General features: G+C 59.2%; 1 protein-coding gene across 1 annotated transcript in view; it reads left to right on the top strand.

Moving 5' to 3' along the window:
• The first annotated feature begins 3,785 nt into the window (after positions 1 to 3,785).
• Positions 3,786 to 6,094, top strand: part of ADGRG1 (adhesion G protein-coupled receptor G1) — a 30,853-nt gene continuing 28,544 nt past the window's right edge. The window contains exon 1 of the mRNA XM_011360093.2: positions 3,786 to 4,207. The gene's annotated coding sequence lies outside the window, so the exon portion shown is untranslated. The remainder of the gene's footprint in view (positions 4,208 to 6,094) is intronic.

Raw genomic sequence — 6,094 nt, 5'->3', positions numbered from 1 at the left:
GGTCTGGATCCCAGGACCTGGGTTCGAGTGCTGACTCTGCTGTTGATGTGCTGTGAAGATTTGGGAAATTTCTCTCTGAGCCTCAGTTTCCATCTCTGTTAAGTGGGAACAATTATCACTGTTTTGTGGAAGATACTGGACATGAAAGGGCTTTGCAAACTGCCGAGTGCTGGGCTTTTGGCATTTGTATTGACTTCATGATAATCATAATGACATTGGCCAACATTTCTTGAGCACCTATTATGTGCCAGGCATGGTGCTCAATGATTTACAAGGCCACTCTGCACGCAGGGAGAGAAGCCTAGACTTGAGCTGCTCTCGTCCAATAGAAGCTCACCTCTAAGAGGCAGTGGTTCCTGTGGCCCTTCCCACAGGCGGCACAGCTCTGCACTGTTTGCAAGGCTGGCTCACGCCACCCTGGCTGGAGGCTTAGAGAGGAGGAAGAGTGAACTCTCCAGGAGCAAAGCTGTGTCCTCCCACGTGCCCAGGCCTCCGTGACATGTTCCAGCAGAGGAGCCCCACCTCGCTAGCAGCCCCACCTCTGTCTCCTTTGCAGGCTGCTGAGCAGTAAAGCTCTCCCAGACACACCGGGAGTGCTTATCCGTCCTCGGCCGTGAGCCTTATGTATATGGCCGCGTTTGTTATTACTGGTGGTGCTGTTATTGTCTCCACTTGACAGGTGAGGAGGTGGATGGCTAGAGAGATGCTGCCTGAGTCACCCAGCTGGCAGAGCCAGGGGTAGAAGCCGGTGGACCTGAGTCGGGTGTCTGGGCTTCCAACCTCTCAGCGGCAGCGTGGCCCCCTGTCCAGCACGGCGGCACGGTCCATCCTTCCTGCACTTCCCACCCCATCTCCAGCCACTTCCCACTCCAGCTAGTCATGCTCGCGACCTTCTCTGGGCCAGGAAGACCCAGCCCTTCACCCTTGAGCCCCAGCGATGTGTGTCTCAGCTGCCTGTTGGAAGGCTCCCCGACATGGCACAGGAGCACCTCCTTCCACTGTGCCCAAGGGCAGCCTCTCCCCTGCTTCCCAGACCTACACTCCATCCTGTGCTCCCCATTCTTCAGGGTGGTTTCTGACATCTTTTCCCCTGACCTTCACGCGTGGGGTGTGGGCGCCTAGCCCTGCTCTGGTTTCCTGGACCAAGTCTCCTCCCCAGCCCCTCCCTCTGCATCCATCTCCTCCAGTGCCCGGCTGGACTTTCCGCCCATCCCATCCCCCATGGTTGGGACAAGCCCCTGGGGTCTAGGCCAGGGCTCCTCCTGCTTTACCCGAGGCTGGAATCGCCTGGGCATCTTTTTCAAGGACGTATTCAAACTCAGCGGGTCTGGGGCACCCCCGAGATCCTGGATGTCCATGCTGTGGGTCTGCGGACCACAGCTTGTGAGCTGAGCACACCCCTCTGCGCCAAACGCATCCCCTGGCACCCCAGTGCTCTGGGTGAAACCCCATCGAAAGCAAACTCTATGCTTTCAAAGCCTTCCAGAATCTTCCCCTGCTCTTGTAGTTAGATCCCATTTCCTTCCCAGAATGGCTCCCATGTCCCCCCTTTCCTCTCCACCTCTGCTGCTGCCGGTCCCTCCACCTGGAATGCCCTTCCCGCTCGTCTCTGTTCATCGAAGCCCCGCTCCCTCTTTAAGACCCAGCTGGGGCTCTGGGGCCAACACACTTGGTTCAGACCCCAGCTCTGTCCCTGAAAGGTGGGGGTGAGGCCCTCGCCCTCTCTGTGCCTCTGTCCCTCTCCTGTGAAGTAGAGATAGTGACTGTTGTGAGAACCCGGGGTGATGAATATGAAGAACCTAGAAGGACCTGGCACCTGGTAGGAGCTGCTGAGAGCCCGTGCACCAGGAGACCCAGCCAGAGCCCAGCTGCGTGGCCTTGGCTGCATTCCTTTGTGTCTCTAACTCACCAGTAGGACCCTACCCACAGAGCTGGGAGGACGAAATGAGAGTGGCCCACGCAAAGCAGGGTGTCTTACACAGTGCACCCTACAGACATGGCAGCAATTCTCAGTCCCGTTAGTGGTACTAATAATAGGCAGCATTGTGATTAATAATAATTTATTTGGGTTCTCCCCTTTGACTCCCAGAGCCCTCTGGGAGCTCTATGGTGCCAATAACTGATTCTCTGGTATCACCCCGATGTGAGCCAGACTCAGAACTGGGGCCTGCTCCTCACCCCCCACCCTAGAGCCTGGCACTGTGCCCAGCACATAGTAGGTCTCTGAGAAGCCCAGTGGTGGAAAGGGGCAGCCAGAGCTTGGCAAGCCAACTCCTGCCCTGCCCAGGCTGCCCCATAGGACTTCCCTATTAGGGAAGTGGCTGGCTCCAGGCTTCTGTGTCCCCTGCTTGGGCACCCCAGCTAGAAGGTGGCCCAGCCCTGAAGGACAGACCTTGGGGAAACTGAGGCTTAGAGGTGGTGACTTGCCTGGGGACATGGCATGTAATGGACCCCATCCTTTCCCAGACGGCCCACTCTTGCTCCCTTGTTTCCTGGCTCCCGGTATGGGCAGGGCCCTCCCACTCTGGCAATGAGGGACTGCCCACTGCAGGCCTGGGAGGGAGCAGCAGGCCAAGTGTCCACAGGGCCGCCTGCCCCAGGCAGCAGCCACAGTCTGGACAGTGGCGCTGACCGCTTGGAGAGCACAGCCCTGCTTTCTGGAAGCTCTGGCTTGGGAGCCCCTCTGTACCCCACCAGGTAGCTTTATTGCCCTTCCCCGCAGCTCGATTATGCAGGCAGGTGCGGGACGCAGGTGAAGGGCATCCTTTATCCTCAGGCAAGTTCAAGTCAATCCCCTTCTCTCGGCTTCGCTTCTCTGCCTCATGCTCTCTCCCTTCCTCATCACCATGTTCGCAGCAAATATTTCCTGAGCGTTCATCGAGTGCCGGGCACCGGCCTGAGCAACCCATGCAGCCCTCATCACTGTCCTGTGGCGCCATAGCAATGGCATGAGGGAAAGGCCTGGAATGTGGTCAATGGTCAGTAAGTGCAATTATTATTATTACTGTTACTGTTGTTGCTGTCGTCACTTACCCTCATTATGCCGTGAAACCCTTACAGCACCCGTGACTTGGCAATCATTTGTCCACATTGTAGGGAGTCCCCACCCTGAAGTGCAGCCATGAGCCATTGGGAGCCTCCAGACCCCCAGAACCCCAGCAGTGAGAGTGAGCGGCTGACAGACACCGCTGACCAGAAAGCGGGGGGGGGGGGAGGACATCGGCCCATTTCCAAATTTCTCTCTGAGAAATTTGGAATGATTCTTCACTGGGCCTCAGGTTCCCCTTTGGCCCTGCAGATAGACTAAAGGAGGCCATTTCCAGAAGACCCTGGGGTCTCAGAATCCCAACTTGAGTCTCAGAACGTTGAAACTGTGTGTGCTTGGGGAGCATTGAGATGGGTCCCTTTGCTGGGAGGACTGAGGCTCAGGGAGGACTCAAGGTCGAGCGGCCAGTTATGTGTGGACTGGCTGGCCACATGCCAGGTGCTTGACACCCCCCTCCCCCCGGCATGCTTTCTGTGCCTTCCGCTCTGCCGGGCAGCGGTCAGCATGGCTCCTGTCTTCTTCCAAGGAGGCTGGACTTTCCTTCAGGAAGGGGTAGTTGTCGCCTGGGCCGGGGTGAGGGGGTGGGGGCAGCATAAAAGCAGCTCGTTGCTGTAGCAACTCTGGCCTCTGTGAGAACTTTGGGGAGAACAGCCCTGGGGAAGCGACAGATGGAAGGCAAGGAGGCAGTTATCCCCAGCCCAGTGTCTGTCTGTCTGTCCACAAAGCCCGGTACCTGTCTGCCTGGATGGGGAGGGCTGCGAAGCGGAGGTGCCCCCTTGCCCCGTGCTGAGTCATGGGCATCCCCCAGGGTCACCACCTCAGCCCTCAGCCCTCCCCGGTCCCAGCCTCCCTCTGAGAAATCTGTGACTCACTGTATGGTCCCGTCATCCCCAGCCCGCTAGCTAGTGAGGAGGGAGGAGTCCATCTGGGGCAGGAGCGGACGTTCCCCCAACCAAACACACCCCAGCACCTCCCCTGGCTCTGGCTCCTCGCGCACTGGCTGCATGCCCTTCCCTGCTCAGGAGAGGGACTGGGAGCCTCCCACACGCACCAGCTCCCTCGGCGGCAGCGGGATCATGCTGGCAGGTTAAGCCTTGGAGGTGGATCTCGAAAGGCAGTTCAGCTGCCTGGCCCTACGAGCGACGCCCTGCCTGGCACCAGGTACCACATCAAAGAGGGAAGAGGGATGGGCGTGTGTGTGTGTGTGTGTGTGTGTGTGTGTGTGTGGCAGAGGGTCGGGTGCTGGTAGAATGGGGAATTGGCCGGTCTTGGTATCTCGGTGAGCGCTAGCGCCGATGAGCATCGCTGTGGGGAATATCTAGAGTTGGGGTGAGACAGACAAGGAGATGCCTGGGAAGAGGATGGATCCCAAGAGGATGAAACCTCTCAGAACCACTAGTCATTTGTTAGCTGGGGAAGCCGAGGCTCGGAGTGGTGTCATCGCTGGGCACAGTAAGTGGGGTTTGCTCCCTGGGCAGTGAGATTACTGTGTGCTCATATTCCCACTGCACAGAGGGGGGAACCAGGGTTCTGAGAGGGCAGGTGGCTGACCTAGGGTCACATGGCCGGTCTGGGGATGGAGGACCAGGGCGCAGCCTCAGGGAGGAGAGGCTGCTACAGGGCACTGGGCACCGGGCTCTCGAGGGGTAGCTCTTTCTGCAGCTGCCTCGGGGCTGCATCCAGAGTCCTCAGGTGAGCCAGTGGCGGTCTGGCTTTTCATCACACAAGCCACCTTTGGGATGAGGTGGTCTTGGCTGTGGGGTCTGAACATGGGGGACTTGGAGCAACAGAATGCCCTGGGAATCAGGAGCGGTTGATGGGGAAGCAGAGGCTGAGGGCTGGAGAGCGCCCTGCCGGCTAACCCCCAGACCTCAGGGCCCCATCTGCTCAGCACTGATAAGGTCTTCCCACCCCGGGGGCTACCTCACTGCCCACCCTCTTCCACCCAGGAGGGGACCTGCTGGTTCCTGTCCTCCCCTTCTCCCCAACGAGCTTCCTTCCTGTGGTGATGAGTCGGGGGTCTCCCAGGGCCCCAGGGGAGGGGGCCGGTGTTCATTTTACTAAGGAGTGTTGGAGGGACACAGTCCAAGCAGGGCGCCTCTCACCCCACCCCGGCCCCACTCCCACCCTGCCTGGAGAAGCTCTGGCCTTGGGGAGGGGGATGGGTTGGATAGCCTTCGTGGCTCCAGAGGACCAAGGAAGTTATACATATGAACATTTACTGAGAGCCTACTCGTGTGCCCAGTACTGTCCTACGGATGGGGGTCACAAGAGTGAACGAGACCAATAAGGTATCTTAGAGCCCACAGGTGGTCCAGACCCAGAGCCAAGCCCCCTCCCCCTCCCTGTGATTACCTTGAGGGCAGAGGATCGGTTCCTTGGCATTGGAGACTGAGTGGGAAGAAGGCTCTGCGGCTGCTGAGTCGGTTCCCAGAGCCCAGGCAGAGGTCCCTGCGGAGAGGGGCTGAGTCTAGGGGTGCGACTGGCTCTTGAGGCCCCACCTGATCCCCCACCTGATCCCCCTCTGCTGCAGGGACTCCAGGGTCTGAGGTAGAGACCCACCTTGGTCATGGCAGCAGCATGGCCACCTCGCCCGGCCTCTCTCGCTGGGCCTTAGTTGCCTCAGCTGCTAAATGGGTGTGTGGGGGTGACAATAGCTGCCCTGCCTCCGTGGTCCTGGGGCCCGGCTCTGAGGGTGTCAGGTTTTGGAGGACACCGCCCCAGGCGCGGTCTGTGAAGGAGACTGGGCAGCCTGTACTGTGGCTGCTGGCTTTGGTGCCCTGGGCCACTGGGCAGGGGCCGGTCAGCCTGGCTGGGACACCCTCATCTCGTCAGGGACACAAACAAACGTGACCGTTAGGATCTGAGGCTGAGAAGTGAGACGAGCTTGCTAATAGAGGTGGAGAGGACTTTCTGACCTAGGACTGGGAAGACGGGCAGAGGCTGCCTCTCCTGGGCTTGGAGGCTGGGAAGGAGGGAGGGAAGGGTTTGAAGTGTATGCATGAGGCTGGGCGGGGGCAGCCCTGGCAGAGGGAACTGTGTGGGAAA

The sequence above is a fragment of the Pteropus vampyrus genome, unplaced genomic scaffold (assembly GCF_000151845.1).
Source record: "Pteropus vampyrus isolate Shadow unplaced genomic scaffold, Pvam_2.0 Scaffold51, whole genome shotgun sequence".
In the NCBI taxonomy this organism is placed as follows: Eukaryota; Metazoa; Chordata; class Mammalia; order Chiroptera; family Pteropodidae; genus Pteropus; species Pteropus vampyrus.
Note: the sequence above shows the minus strand (reverse complement) of the source record. Positions and strands in the feature narration are given on the sequence as shown.